Below are 15,506 nucleotides of genomic sequence, written 5' to 3'. Positions count from 1 at the left end.
TACTGTTGTATTCAAAAACCTGTAGGACTTGTATCATGTGCACGGAAAATCCAACTCTGTTACTGTACTTCACTGATATTCCTCCTCCTCGTGAGCTCTTCTCTTGTCTTTTGCCAATGGGATGCTCCAAGGAGATGCTGCTTGGCGTGTCTTTTGCTTCCGTCAGTCTATGATAATGACGATCCTGAAACTGTTCTACAGTACAGCTTGCAGTGCTTCAGTCAAGTGGAGCTTTTGTCAGATAAATTGCATGGGGGGAAAAAAATTTCTTGATCCCCAAAACCTTTATTTGTCTTCCCATTAAAAATATATATATTGTCCAACTTCCATTTTCCCTCTTTAATCTCTAAAGCACTGCATATGATGTGGTTTCTTTGATTTTAGAGATAATTTTGAGCCTGTCAAAGGCCTTCTGTCTCAACAACTTTGAAACAGGGATTTTTCAATAGATGATAAAGCACAGCTGCCAGATTAACAAACATAAGGATCTGAAAGGGGAGGATCTCGCAGATGGTTCTAATAAAACTCAGCAAACAGCAAGGGAGTGCGGTGGAGGGTGGGGGACTGAAATCCCGGTGCAAGTTTGGGGTTTAGTTTGTGAAAGATAATTGCATCAACAACCATTTGAAGTCTTGGAGGTTGGGTGGGGTTTCATTGTTGCTTTCCATTTTTCCTCTTGCTATGGTGTTGCTGATTTTTCCTTCTTCCTGTATCCTGATGCCTACGTTCCTACTTGAGGTGCGTATCACTGTGCCAAGAGTCCCCTAGAAAGCCACATGTACTCATCAGATTTTTGTAAATATGAAATACCATTAAAATCCCAGTTTTTCAGTGACTGTTGATAGGAAATGCTGTTTCTTGTGAGAGCAAAGAACACTAACACTGATGCAGTAGGCTTGTGGTGTTTTATTGACAGGAGCTGCTCCTGTCCCGCAGCCTCCCTCCCAGGACTGTGCAGCTGTCTGAATTTAATATGTTCCTTTTGACTAAGCTTGAAACTCTTCTCGGCTTTAATAAACCACGTGCTTCTTTAATCTAGGAGAAGTTTGTACTACATGATTCATTCATAAGGAGGGATCACTAGTAGTACTGTCTGTCAGCTCTCTGTTAACTTTTTCCTCTTATTAAATAATATTAGCTCTGTAATATTAAATTATTATCAATAAGAACTGCAGTAGGACAGATGCAGCCAAGGGCCTGGATAGTCCCTGATGGTATCAGAATTTGATCACTAGGTCTTCTTGACATGACTTCAGAGTTTTTTTGTGAGAGGATGAGTGTGAGCGGGTTTTGGTTTAACCATTTCAACTTAGACGTGCTGTGTTTAGTATCTTGGTTTTTTTATCTTGATAGCTCAGGAAAGGTATTTTATTTGGTATGTGAAAATATGTTCTGGTGTATGTACATACCCAAGGTGATGCCACTTCCAGGTACAAACGGCAGAATTGTGTTCTAGAAGGTCAGTTTGATTGCAGTGAATCGTTTCCACCTTTTTAGGCTGGCCACAACAGCTATGCAATACGGAGTGTTCTGTTCTGGTTTAAGTCAGTGTGTGGTCATGGGATGGTAGGTAGATGTATATTCAGAGCTTACTTTACGCCTGTGCCAGGATGATCAGACTGCAAGATGGATGTGGTTCTTCTGGACAGAGAGCCTTCTTTTCACCTCATTTCCACAACTAAAGCAATAAATGCCTTTATTTTTTACTTCCTGTTGCTAATTCTTTCTTTCTTGAGTGTGTTCTTTGAGCACCCAGACTTCTAACCTATATGGTAGCTCTTTGGGATGTGTCTTCAGCTTGCAGTGGCAAAAGCTTTTCCAATCAATAGTTCAGGAGTAGCAAATCCTTCAAATGCATGAGTAAGAGATACTTGTTTTTGAGAGTCCTTAAGCATGAGCAAGTCATTAAGTGCTTCCTTTCTCTCCATGAATCAGTTCTATTTTAAGCAGCATATTCGTGCTTGTATTTAATATTTTAAAAAGTTAAACAGTGTTGACTTTTAAACTCCATTTTCCTGAGTCTCTTCTCCTGTACATCTATGAATTTATATTAAAAACATAAGCATATCTCTGAAAGAAGGCACATTCCCTGTACTGTTTCTTTCCCTTTCTCTGTCTCTTCTAAGAGTGGATGTGGTCCATCTACAGCATTTTTTCACCCAAAGGAGACAGTTTTGAAGTGAAGAAGTTTTTCCTTTCTGGAAAAAGAATGCATCCCTCTGTTACCTGATGAAGAGTTGGGTGGTACCACCCCTGAGCAACCCACCGACGTGCACAGTGATAGCCAACAGCCATGTCCCCATGCATTTTAGAGGGAGCTCTGAAATTCTGGTCTGCACAACAGGATTTTCTGGGCCAGGTGATTCCTGCAGTCACTTTGGCAAAGCTGTCACATGTTCATTGTGTGCAGGGGGGGCTGTGGAATTTCAGTGAGGGAAATCTCGTGGTTTATAGAAATGCTTTGGTTGTTGATATTGACCCTGTGATACTGTGTTAAGCTTTGCTGATACAGTCAATTGGAAATAATCTGTTTCTCCTCCTTGCTGTATCATGCAAAAAGAATAATCTCACATGCATATTTATAATTATCTATTTTTACAGGATGCTGTATCCAAGATGCTAATGCATTAAACAGCATTAATGTTGCCAGAATTCTTCTAGCTTGGCAAGTCTGATAGCTGTTTGAAAGCCAAGTGCTTAGGATAAAAATCAGGCAATGTACAGAATGCTGAAGCATCACCAGTCATTCCCAGCCCATGAAGTAGTTCACTTGCAGTCAACATTAATAGGAAAAATATTCCTCACATCGGGGCTTTGTTTCCTGCTAGATTTAATTCACTTTGTGTCCTTGCAGAGTCTGCAATTGTAACTTATATCATGGGGTTTAAAATGTAGACTTCCTTTTACTGATCTTGTAATTAGGTGCCCTTTTATTCATGGGCTGTTGCTTAGATTGACAGGGCAGATAGCTCCCAATGTTGGCAGTTGCTAGAAAGTAGGGGCTGGTTTTTAGAAATTGTTTGTGATTTATTTGTTTAGCATTCTTTGCTCTTTGTTTCTTGAGGACAGGCTCTATGGGCTTGAATCACGTGGCAGCACTTTTCATACTTTGTTTCTACTGCCCCTGCAGCCTCCATGGAAAGCCAAGGGAAAAACGGAGAGGGATTTATCCACATCTTCATTCACTCTATCCATGTTAATTGTCTAAATAGTCAATTATCTAGAGCAGCAGCTAATGTCATCTCTATCAATTGACTCAAAATGTTGTAAATTAATCTATAGAGCTGAACACAGAAACATAAGTAAATATCGAGTGGTCAGTGGTTGTGCCAGGGTTTGATTCTTTGTCTTTTGTAGTGTTAAATTGCATTTTTAAGGCAGCATGCTGTTTGTGAGTACAGGAACAACTTTACTGACGATCTCCATACCACTTGTTGACTTAGTTACCTTTTAATATGCAGCGTGCTTATGTTGGAGATAAAATGTTTTCTATGGCACCTATAAAATACAATGTAACAGCAGCTTTAAAAAACATGGGAATGTTGCTCCCAAGCCACAGGAACACCTGGTTTGTGTAAAGCTGTGGTGGTGAAGCTCTGCTGTATAAAGCGGTGGTGGGGAAGCTGTGCCAGCGTTGCTGGAGTGCAATTTCTCAAGGAAAGGCAAATGCCAAGGAAAACTCTTCACTTCTGTGGTACAAAGGCTGCTGAGTTTCAGGACAGAAGCAGAAATGCCTACATGCAACTGAAATTAGAAAATGCTTGTAAATGTTGGTATTTTATTATAGTATCCCAGTATATCTACATTTTAAGAATTGGCACAGTTAGAAATATAATTGCATATAATTGCAGCAAGAACTCCGAAAAGAATTGAGGTGTCTCTTTATGTGGTTCTAGCAGCATTTTAAGAAGTCAGGAGATCACTAAAGAAGGAAAATTAATAGTAAGTCACATTTGAAATCTGTTTGAAATGACATAATTGCCTTTCTTTTACAGAACATGTTGCTGCCCTGACCAGCAGTCATGAAGAGAAGGGGATGAAGCGAATTTGGCTGAAGAAGTAGGAAGTTTTGACATTTTCAGCAGGATTTATTGCCGGTAGCTGCAGACAGTTTTGCAAAGCCAACCCTTGGCGTTACAATGGATGGAATGCTGCAAACCTAAGTGGTAACTGATTTTTCTCACACCTTTTTATTCCCTAATACAGTATTGTAAGATAGTTTATATGGATGATAGAAGACATAGTTGCACTGCTATCGGAGTTTCAGTTAAGCAGTCTCACAAGAGCAAGTTACTGCCCAAGGATCTTTGTCTGAATTTCAGTGAGGGTTAAAGACAGGATTTTAGATGTCTTTAACAGCATTAAAGACATCCGAAACCCACATTAAGGCTCCCTAGGTCTTTTGTGAGAGCACAGTCATGCCAGCACTTAGGAGCCTCCCATCCAAAAGTTACAGCTTGGCCAATGCACGAGTCGATCAATAGTCTGGTGGTTTTTTACCCAAACTGGTTTCCTGTGTTTGAATTGTCTGGTTTTTTGCCAGTCACTTGTATTCTCGTATTTCTAATACTGTATTGGTGAGAGGGGAGGGCTTGCAGATCCCATTCATCTGCAGTGGTGATGAATGAAGCTCAAAAAGGACTCACAAGAAAAATGTTTTTCTTCTTCCTTCAAGTTTTCAAATCTACTGTGCTCTTTCTAATGTTCTTTCTCTGTTCTTGGCCTTGCCTTTATGGCGCTTTCCCTCTGAATGTGTGTACATTTACTTATAGCTCTCTAATTCATTGACGTGTCTGACAAGAGCAAGACGCAAAGACGATTCCTGTTCTTGTGTCTTTATTTTGCAAAAGCTGTGGAGCTAGGGCACTTTAATGTGCTTTCACATTTCTGTAAGGCACTTTAGAGCCCAGAAATACCAGCATCACAAGTTAAAAAGCAATACTAATCACAAGCTCTTACTCATTCTTGCTGAGGAAAATGTACCACCTTGGCATGCTTTTATTCAGCACAAATAGTTCACACAACCATCATAGTTGTAGAGGAAGAACACTTAGAAAATTGAAAGTTGATGTTTTGTTTGGTACCTTGTACATTGCTGCCTGGCAGAGCAGCATTTTCTTTATGCATCCAGCCTTTGTCAAAACAGCCCTAACTACATCTGCCAGGAGTAATGGCTTCAGGTGAGGAAATAGGTTCCCATAATTGTTGCTGTATTCAAATTACTACTATTTAGCTGATAGATGTGGCAATCAGTTGCCCTGGAACAGGAATAACAATGCTATGTCATAGATTTCTCTGCTGGCAGAGATCTTAACAGGCTGCACATCAAGAGGTTGTTGTAGTTTGAGGAAATGCTGGGTGAGCTGGGCAGGAGGAGGCCTGGCAAGAGTCAAGGGTTGCTGTTTTGGGCAGATCCCCTTCCTGCTGGAGGTGCTCCAGAGTGTCCTAAGTGGGAACTGTATGAGGATGCCACGTGAACAGATTCTTTGTCTCTGAGAACAGCTGGAGGATGTTGCACAGGAGGTGCTCTTGGCTCGGGAATTTCAAATGGGAGGGTTTTCTCTCAGCTTGAGAACACATTTTTTCCACTTGACTCACCGAGTTAAATCTAAATGAGTGATAAAATTTCTAAAAGTAATGTTGAATTGGTTTGAATAATAAAGTGCATTTATCATCAGGAAGGAAGAGCAAAATACAGAGAAAGATTCAGTGATGAGGAAGTCGCCACCTTCTTGATAACAGTGGGAGGCTGTGAGCAGCCGAACACACCTCTGGTCATCAGCCTGCCTGGTTCTCCAGCCGCACAGTCACCACTGGAGAGAGCTTTTCCGAGCCTATTGCCAGCCTCCTGTCCCACACATAGTACCCACACACGTTTCTGTAGGGACACTTTCCGTTGGGGAGACATTATGCTATGAATGCATTTGCATAGGTTAGCTTGTCATATAGAATGCAGGCCTATGTCTGCATGAAAGGAAACTGCCCACTCGCTCATGCAGAACCCATTTTTCTCCAGGAATAACACCAGCCTTTGTTTCTTCTCTTTGGCTTGGCACGTAGAGCAGGGAGGGAACATAAAATACTGGCACCGAAGCAGTCTGGTGTGGTTGATGCATAGTATCGATAAAGCTGGCTACCTGCAGAAGACAGGGAGGGGCTACTGGTTTAAGTACATTTTTGAGATAATAACCATAAAAATATTCCTTCAACCATTTTCCATTCCTGTAGTGTATTTCCTTTGTGCATTCCCAACCAGTGTGCCAACCTTCGGCTTTACCAATTACTCTGTGCTTATAGTTTAGAAAAGCTTTGGGAGTTGGGAGTACAGGCACCGTCTTCCTTGTATGTCCCATCCAGAACAGGGCGCCTGTGGTGCTGTAGGAATCGCAGAGTTATGTCACCAAACTAGGGAAGAGAGAGAGTGATATTTTAACTTACATACGAGCAAAAGAAAGATTTGGACTCTAAAGTAGATGAAGATGTTAAATTCAGGATGTGTTTGGGTTGTGAGGGTAAGAAAAGACTCTGTTCTCCCCTGGAGATCCAAGTTGCTAGTTTTTCAGGTTCAACCAGGCTTTTCCACTTGAGGTTGCATTGTCTGAAGATAATGATTCCAAATGGAAACATGGACAGAGCAAACAACAGTAACATCAAAATATTTATTAAGTGTGCCTATTGACAGTTCTTTCCAAAGGGTGGGTTCTGATTTTTCACCAGCTTGCTTTGGTATCCATTTTCACTTATACTTCTCTATGAAGTCTGTCCAGTTACAGGTATGTTAAATATTCTCATTGTCAGCTCATCTGATAAAAGGAGGCTGATGCTTGCGTTCGTTACATTCCTGCTGGTGTGTTGGCTGTCCCTGGAAACCTCAATTAAGAGGACAGGAAAAATGGAAAAATCGTCTACTAAACTTGTAAAGCTCCAGACCAGCATTGCTCTTCGTTTTGAACCCACTCCTATACTTTACATCAAAACGACTCTGCTGGTGGGTCTTAGATCCTCCAGGGTTTTTTTCTCTGTGTTGGGATGGTCGATCGCTTGTTGTGGGAACAGGGAATTTTCAGTGATGGGAGGTAAGAGGTCTTCAGTTTATGTTTGTTCCATGTTCGTAACAAATTCACCCTCCCTTAATTTCCATCACATGAAACCAGTGTGCTTTTCTTTGTCATTTCATTTATCAGCTGTTCAGGTGGTGATAATTAGATTGTAGTTTTCATGCTGGGCCCTTTCATTCATCTTTAGCCTGTTGTTAAGTGATGTGGTCTTGGCAAGAAACACAATCCCATTCTTTAAAATTAAAAAAAAATAGCTGAACACCTCTCAGATCCTGCTAATTAAGGGAATGATCAGCTTCTAGCATTGAAAAAGATAATCAACGTGCTTGAACGTGCTGCAAGCAAGAATCATTTTGTATGAATAATTTCTTATTCAGTTGGAAAAGGTTACATATGTAGTTGCTATAAAAAGATTTTTTTTTTTAAGTTCTGTCCAGATACTCGGGAGTTACAGCCAACAGTATTGGTGCTGGTTTTGCTGCAGCCTGTGATTCAAAGGTGTTACATGAGCTCTGTACTCTCCCTGTTAGGACATGGCACGTTAGGCAATTATGGAAATATCAGACTTGAGGCCTGTCTTTGGTGTCAAGAGCAGAGTGAGAGAATGAAGGAACAGAAAGCAGCCCCATCTAAAAATACACCTGAGAAACAGACTGCAGACAGCAGCGCTGCACACTATGTGAAGAAAGGATGTCTGCACTGCCTACAGCGCAGCTGTGTCCTTCGTGTAGCCACCTCGGGATGTACTGGAAACACAGGAAGCTGCGAGGGTTTGGAGCACAAGTAACCCCCCTGCCCATGGGTTCTGGCTGGAGTCATGCTGTGGCATCCACGTCGGTGGGGTGCTGCAGCGACATCTCTTGTCTCAGCTTTGAACTCAAAATAATGGGAATGTTGGAGGCTGCCCATATTCTAAGGCTTTCTTAGCAAATCACCCTTAATGCAGGTTTTCCTTTCAACTCTGGATTTTCTTAACTCTGTTCAGTGCAGCTCTCGGAAAGTGTGTTCAGAAACAGTTGCTGATGCAGGGTCTTTCTTCCTTTGTTATTGCAGAGCAGCGGTTTTTTTCAGTCCCATCATCACTATCTTAAACATGAACATTAGCATATATGTACTTTAAGCAAAAATGCTTCACAGGTGAATAGGTAGGGGTTTAATAGACTTCAAAATAACTCCAGAAACATGTGGCTTGCTTTCTCTTTCAGCTGTCTTATATGTCATTCTTGATATGAGTTAACTTATTTTTTTGCTAAACTTTTATTTTTATACTATTACTTTCCGTTTCTGGAATTAAATTGTGTGCATTCTCCAGAGAAAAAACACAGGTTATGGTTTAACTTCCTGTGTCATGGTCCCGATTTGTGTTACAGTAGCATTTCAAAGATCTTTAACAAAATTCAGACTTCTATGACTGAAGGAGTACGTTAGGCCCTGTGCAAACATCATTAGGATAGTTTCTTTTTCAATACAAGATAAAGAGGTGTGAGGACAAATAAAGTACAAAATGAAAAGAATCCCTATCCCAGATTCTTTAGATTCTTGTCTCCCCACCCGGATTTTTTAAGAACACTCCAAGTATGCTACTGAGATCTGTGATATTCTTTATAGCCCTGCCCGAGATCTGACAGTTATCGATGAGTTATGTTTCTTGTTGCACTGTGTCGTTACCAGCAATTTCTGGGATGCATCCCTGTTTGTACAAACATCTCCACTGGGTTAGAATATTTAAAATTTTTCACAGTAGATTTCTTGAGTTTAGTTAAGTAGAAATAAAAGTCATAGGAACTACAACTTGATAAAAAGCAGTGAGAAAAACATTGTCTCCTATCGGTGCAGCACTAACTTGCTGTGAGACCAGTCAGAGGGGACTGGATCTGTCTAAAAACTCATGTTCTATGAAAACAGAATAAGGGAAGACAATTTTCTCTTGTACTGGCTTCTCTTTCAGATTTATTTTTTGCTGCAAATATAATTCAGGATACCTAACGATTTAAAAATCTGTTTCATTACAAGCAGAAGAAGAGACATGTTAGCAGCTTTGCCTTCCAAACATTTCAGATTTCTTGAGCACTCTCTCTGCCATTCTCTTTTGTAAATAGTCCCACACGCTATGCCTTGGCAGTCAAATCAGTGTGTTTGACTTTTGGCATAGGAGTATTTGGCTTCAACATCCAGATAAAGCTTGCTTAGGAAGGAACACAACCCCACAAATATAAAGGTGGCATAGCATGAGAAATAAATGTGCATTATGGTAATGGCTATTGGGACATTTAGGGGTTTAGTTTATTACACCAGTACTGTGGCTTTACTGTATTTCAGTTTAGGGCTTCAACTGAGTGAATTCCCAGGTATTAAAGGGGCATCAAGTTAATAAAAATATAAGTTTGCATTTTTAACAGAAAAGACATTTCTTCTGCAGGTAAAGAAAGGTAGCATGAAGCTTGTTGAAGGAAAAATAATCCTTTCCTCACAGTATGACTGTGTAACTGATCTTCAAGCCCTTAGCTCGTCACATCTATTAAGCTTGATTTCAGTGATGGATACAGAAATTAACCTTGAATATCTGAGTGGTAGTGACGTACCTGAATCTTGCATCAGTCAGTATTTGGTTAATTATCTAAGTATCCCTGCAAAGAGAGCAGACTCCAGCTGGCTGTGGTTAGGGCTGAATTGTTCCATGCCTTCAATACAATTTTTACATTCATGGGATCTGCAGCTTTCTGCTGTCCTCATTTCCTGTAACATAAAAGTACTTGTATCTTGGAGAATTAAAGGGGGGTGAGCCCTGGGAAAGGCTGTCTGGGTAACTCATACTAACATCCTTAGAGGTCTGACAGAGCGATCTGCACTGCAAGTCCCATTCCCTCCCCCAAAAAACTCCCACAAATTGAAAAAAGCAAATGCCAGGAGTCCTAGCCAAAAAGTGTCATTTCAGTTTTTCACAAGGAAAGGATATTTAGAAAGCACAGTGGGTTCTATAAAATCTGAAATCTGTGCTCTGTAACTCTTTGTCTTAATGAGAGGCACCAGCCTGTGCAGACAGTAAGTTGCATAGCAAATTGGGGGGGCATGTGACACAAAACAGTCGGTGAAGATTCAGTGAGTCAGTAGCCATGGGATACAGCACTAGAAGTGCCGTGTATCGCATCCAATTTTTTGAAGTCAGTCTCCCTTTTGTTGTCCTAAAGCTGCTGGATTCCTAGCACTGCAGTAGTGGCACTGCCTGTTACAGACATCCCAGCTTCAGGACGCACACACACCTTGTCTTGCTTTCTCTCTTGGGTCATCGTGACCCATGCTCCACGCAGCCTCTGTCGCTATCAGCTCTTATGTCAACTCACAATGAAGGACTAGCAAGTTTTCAAATTATAGCCTCTTGTTTAATTTGTGTGTATAATTACACATTGGTATTTTAAGTGGTATTGGCTGTGGAAGGTCTATGCCAGGAACATCTGCAAATGGATAATACCAGTCCAGGTATTATCCAGGATAATACCTCACATGAAGTACACTCACCTGTATCTTGAGAGCAGGTAAAACAAGGACATGTCTTTGTGATTTACCTGAGCCAGTCACAATTCCCAAAGACAACATTTGGCTCTAGGGAATCTGCTGGAAGCAAGAATGATGGTAGGGTGACCCTTACCACAGAGGTTGTGCCTGCCCTGGTAAATTTAAATATCTGCAGTATTCTTCTGAAGGTGTACTTGGGCAGGGTGAAAAGGTTTTGTGCAACACGGTAAGTCAGTATGAGCCCAAGAGCGTTAGAACATCTGTCTTGCCGTGGTGCCTACTTAAAACTTGCTGCTGTTCATCTGCTCAAATCTTTACTGGCCACTGCTTCTCAAGGAGGGAGAGTAATCAAGCTGCAACTGGTACCTCACTGCTGCCCTGTGGCTGAATGTTTGCTGCTCATTCCTTCTCCTCAAGAACCTATTCAGCTTGCCGACCTGGCAGAAAATGACTCTTCCCCATCCACAGGTTGATTTGCCACAGTTTGGAAGCTGAATTGGTTCAGAGGTGTCTGGAGAATAGCAGAGCCAGTACAAGACAGTAGTGAGGATATGTAAAGGTGAGCATCTTCAGCTGATGTCTTAAAAGCATAAGAGCCTGAAGGAAGTTGACAAAATATAGTTGACAAAGATGTACAAGTTCAATTCCTCCTTTTTTATAAAACGCAAATTAAATACTTTCATAGGTAGTATTATTTTTGTGTGTCTTTTACTGATTACCTTCCTGTCTGACTGCATTTTCTTTTCAGATTTAGATCTGTTCAGGCAGGCATCTTCAGCAGTGGCTGTGGAGATCTCTGAGCTGCATTTAGAAAATGTTTTTGCAGTGTGCTCCTTTAAGTGTTACTACTAAACCCTCTGCAAGTAAGTAGTCATTCTTCAGTGTGGCAGCACTGCTCACCAGACAAACACAAGTAATTCATGCATGAGAGCACTTCTAGTTTTGCAAGCCTGAAGTGTAGAACTTTCACACAAGAAAATACTTTTTATGTGCTAAAAACTTTTTCAATTTTCTCCCGTGTACTTGATTACACTTTTAATAGAGAAATAATGTGCATTTTTGTTTAGACAAGGATGCTTTACTTGCTGAACTGCAGCTGTGAAAGTTTGTATTCTCCAAGGACAGAATTTAGAATCACAGATCCTGTTTATTGACTGAAAGTCTCTTAATCCTCACTATCTAGGTAATTTCCTTGAAACTTGGATGACTACGGAAAAACAGCTGAACAGATAAGTACCTGATATGCGAATCTGTGTGTACATTACTGTTTCAGCTCCAGCCAAGCACTAGTAAATCACACTGCAGAATCACTGGTTTGGTGTTGAAGTCAGTCTAGTACCAAGCTGTGAGCAAAGGGAATTGAGGCACTGTCCTCTCTCGTTCGCGCAGGCCAGACCTATTCTCCACTAGCCTGGTCTAGCACTTAGCAAAGGGCAAGGGAGTTGGAATGGGGGAGTAGTTCAATTCCTTCCCTCCCCACATAAGTTCCCTGTCTTCAGTTTTGATTTCCAGCAAGGGGGATTTGCTGCAGGGTCCCATAAACACTAGTACCGGAGGCACAGCTGTGCAATGGCTTGTAACATCAAACACAGACTACAGAACTGTGACCCACTTCCCTGTGTGTACAGGCCACATCACCACAGTCTTCATTGAGCATGTTTGTATTTTGGTGAGTCTGGGCAATGTGAAGAGGATATGTTTTCCAAGCACATTAAAAGAGAATTCAATTATCGTGACGAAATAGTAAAGGTACCACAAAGGTACCAAAATATTAAAGGAAGCACAATCCAGGAGCTCCTCAGAACTTCCTCAGCTCCACACTGTCATTCCTGAGGTGATCAATCCTATAGTGACTCTGCATTCCCAACTGCCTCCCCTTGTGCAGAAGTTTAAAGCATGTATCTTGCAGTTCATGTTACAAAGATCTATGTGACTTCCAGCATGAAGGATAATGTTTTGTAATTGTTTGGCGTTGAACATTGACTTCAATATACTGCTAACCTCTTCCTGCAAGCATGCCACAGAAGAAATGGCTTTTATGTTGAAATGTGATTGGAGTCCACTGTGATGTTAAATGCATCAATTTAGCTGGACGCTGAAAAAGCCTAATATCTTGGTATGTTATTATCTCAGCATCTGCAGTTGTTTTTTCCTATTTAAATGTCCTATCTCACTTGAGAATTAATGTAATTAGAACCAGCCTGTGGAAAAATCTTTTTCCATTATGTCTTAGCTATTGTTCCAGTCAAGATGGCAAAGCAAATCAAACAGGATATAATGAAAATGATAAAACCATTTGCAAGAAGTAGTTTTCCTGAGGGAAGGAAAAGGCAGCACTGCTTTTCATTTTGCTTTGTATTTCTAAACATGGTACGTGCCTGGAATAACCCTGCTGAGACTTGGCTGATACACCTGAGAATGGAGCCAGGTACATCTGACTGACTTAACCGATCCAAGAGTGAACCAAAGGTGCCATAGCAAAAAGTCCCTTCTGCTGCTGATGTTGCTTTACCGCCCTGCCCAGCCAGCAGTAGGGCTATGTGCCAACCAAGGTGTGTGTGAAGGAGTTGAGACTGCATTAATAAGCATCTCCTTAGATTACTTTTTTCCCCTCTAGCTACAGTGTCTTGGATGGGGAGGATGTCCAGAGTGTAGTAGCTGAAAAGATACTGCCAAGGCATTCACACCCAAAGCTGTGTGTAATGTGTTTCACGGGCAAGAAGCGATGTTCCTGGTACAAATGGATGGGTAAAAGAATGTTAAAGACGGTGTTGGTCATCGTGGTCTGGTTAGAGGCAGGGTCACAGCAAGACAGGTGGTCTAAGCTGATCCCTCACTGCGCACTGTTCACATGTTTCTGAGAAGTTCAGATCTTATTGGTCTACATCTTTTTAACTTTTATATTAGGTTTATAATTTTATGTCAAAGCTGCTTTGCAATATCTTTTTGTGAAAAAAATGCTTGTGAACAGGTTTTTGTGTTTTCAGCCTATATTGATTCACAGTAATATTGATAAACTTTAAGTCAGAGAGGCTTAATCAAGAGGCTGTATGCCATGGAATATAGTTAGAAATGCAAAGCTTCCAAGGGGTGACGGCAGGATTTTTGGTCTTACTATTTTAGCTTGCAGCAGCTGTGTGTCAATGGATCGAGTTTCCCAGTCAGACGATGCCTTGCCCTTGCGAAGCAGCCAGATTTATCTGGTGCTGTGACGTTAGGTTCATCTTTGACAATAGGGTTTTGAAAATGCAGAGAAGTACAGCCAGCTACATCTGTCTTCATGCAAATGTCAGAAGCAACAGAGCAATCTTGTTTTTCAAAAGCTAATGACATGGAAATTCAAATGATCAACATTCAAATTCAAGTAATTCAAATGATAAAAAAGTCATTGCTTTAGTACCTGCAAACTATTTTAAAGCATCAGATATAATTTAAAACAAGAAAAAATCTACCTGAGGAGAATCTCATTTGCATATTCCTGGGTCTGATTCTGCCTAATTTACAGAGCACTTGTGCACAAGTTTATCTTTTCTGTTGCCTTAAATTCTTTAGAACTTGGGAAACAATTTCTTCCTCTCCCCTTCCCCCCATTCCTTTTTTGTAAAGAAATGATTAAGTGCTTAGAGCACAAATGCTGTACATGAATATTTATAAGAACTTCTATAACATTTAGCAGGGCAGTGCTTCATGGCTGTCTCTTTTTGAATGCACATAATAAAGTACCCATAATTACTTTGAAGCTGCATTTGCTCTATTAATTTGATGGCAGGTTGGTAGGAACTGTGGGCTCCTCGGGGCTTTAGGGCTGCACTTGTTGGCGATGACAAAACACAGATCAGTGCTGTGTTCCCTACTCTTCTCTTAAAACAGTTCTGTTTAACATTTAATAAGAATATATTTTTTATGCATCATCTTGTTACCTGCATTAGATTAATACCTCATTCCCTGCATTTATCCTTTGGTCTTGGAAGAAGGAGATTTTCAAGCAGAAGACCTTAAGCTAATGCTGTAGAACAAGTGAATGACCCCGGAGCACACTCTGCAAACCACTTCAAGGGTCCTCCTGTTAATGCAAAAAATGGTTCAGTCTGCACTTCTTCACCTTCATGTTGTCTCTGGGTAATAGCGCATTCTGCGAATACCTAACAGGGGGTCCAAGGCTTCAAAGTGCACCCATTTCTATAAAGCTAATAGACACCAGTGTCTACTAATAGCAGTATTTATCCCCTTGACATCCTTAAAGAATTTTTATCGCATTAGTCACATGAGCAGTCTAAGGAAAGGAGGAAGAAGAAAGACTTCAGAAATGAGCAAAAAGGAGATGGAATAATTGATTTATCAAAGCTGAAGAGAATTTTAGAACTGGGTTTGGAAGTTCCTTGCTTATAACATTATCTATTATTGCATTTCTCCTTCTTCTTCTCTTCAAAATAAATTGCCATAGATTGCACGTGCTTGTGTCCACAGTTTCTATACTGATTGAAGAGTTGCAGTGCTTATTTAACAGCTGGATTGTATTTTCTGTGTTGGAAGTTCTGTATGGGAACTCTGTAAATGATGTGTAGGTCTGTATGACTGCATCTGTCTTGGTAAATTCCACACAAAACTCTCTCCCTCAGCCTCCTTGACCAGCTAAAGCACTACAGCAAACAGTCGGCGCTGCCTATATTCACCATGGGCTAGAATTTGGTTCTGAACAGTTCACGTTGTGGGGTGGTGAAATGTTCCTAGTACTAGTGTTGGTACAGCAGACCCCCTGGGAATCATCCCTAAAAACCACTGTGGTGGGCAAAGCCGTATAATCTCAGACAGTCACCTACACTGAGTATCCAGAGGTGTGAAGTTGGGGTGTAGTGTGTCCTTGTGAGCTGTAGTCCAATGGGCTGCTTTTTGCAGATACAGTGTGAACATTTGCTAGGCTTCTATCCTTCACTG

General features: G+C 41.0%; 1 protein-coding gene across 2 annotated transcripts in view; it reads left to right on the top strand.

The window, feature by feature from the left end:
• Positions 1–15,506, top strand: part of PEAK1 (pseudopodium enriched atypical kinase 1) — a 112,296-nt gene that overhangs the window by 44,757 nt on the left and 52,033 nt on the right. For both annotated transcript variants that reach the window (XM_069866876.1, XM_069866875.1), the window contains exon 2: positions 3,996–4,166. The gene's annotated coding sequence lies outside the window, so the exon portion shown is untranslated. The remainder of the gene's footprint in view (positions 1–3,995; positions 4,167–15,506) is intronic.

Source organism: Phaenicophaeus curvirostris, chromosome 12, assembly GCF_032191515.1.
Source record: "Phaenicophaeus curvirostris isolate KB17595 chromosome 12, BPBGC_Pcur_1.0, whole genome shotgun sequence".
Lineage (NCBI taxonomy): Eukaryota > Metazoa > Chordata > Aves > Cuculiformes > Cuculidae > Phaenicophaeus > Phaenicophaeus curvirostris.
This window is presented reverse-complemented; position numbering and strand designations above follow the sequence as displayed.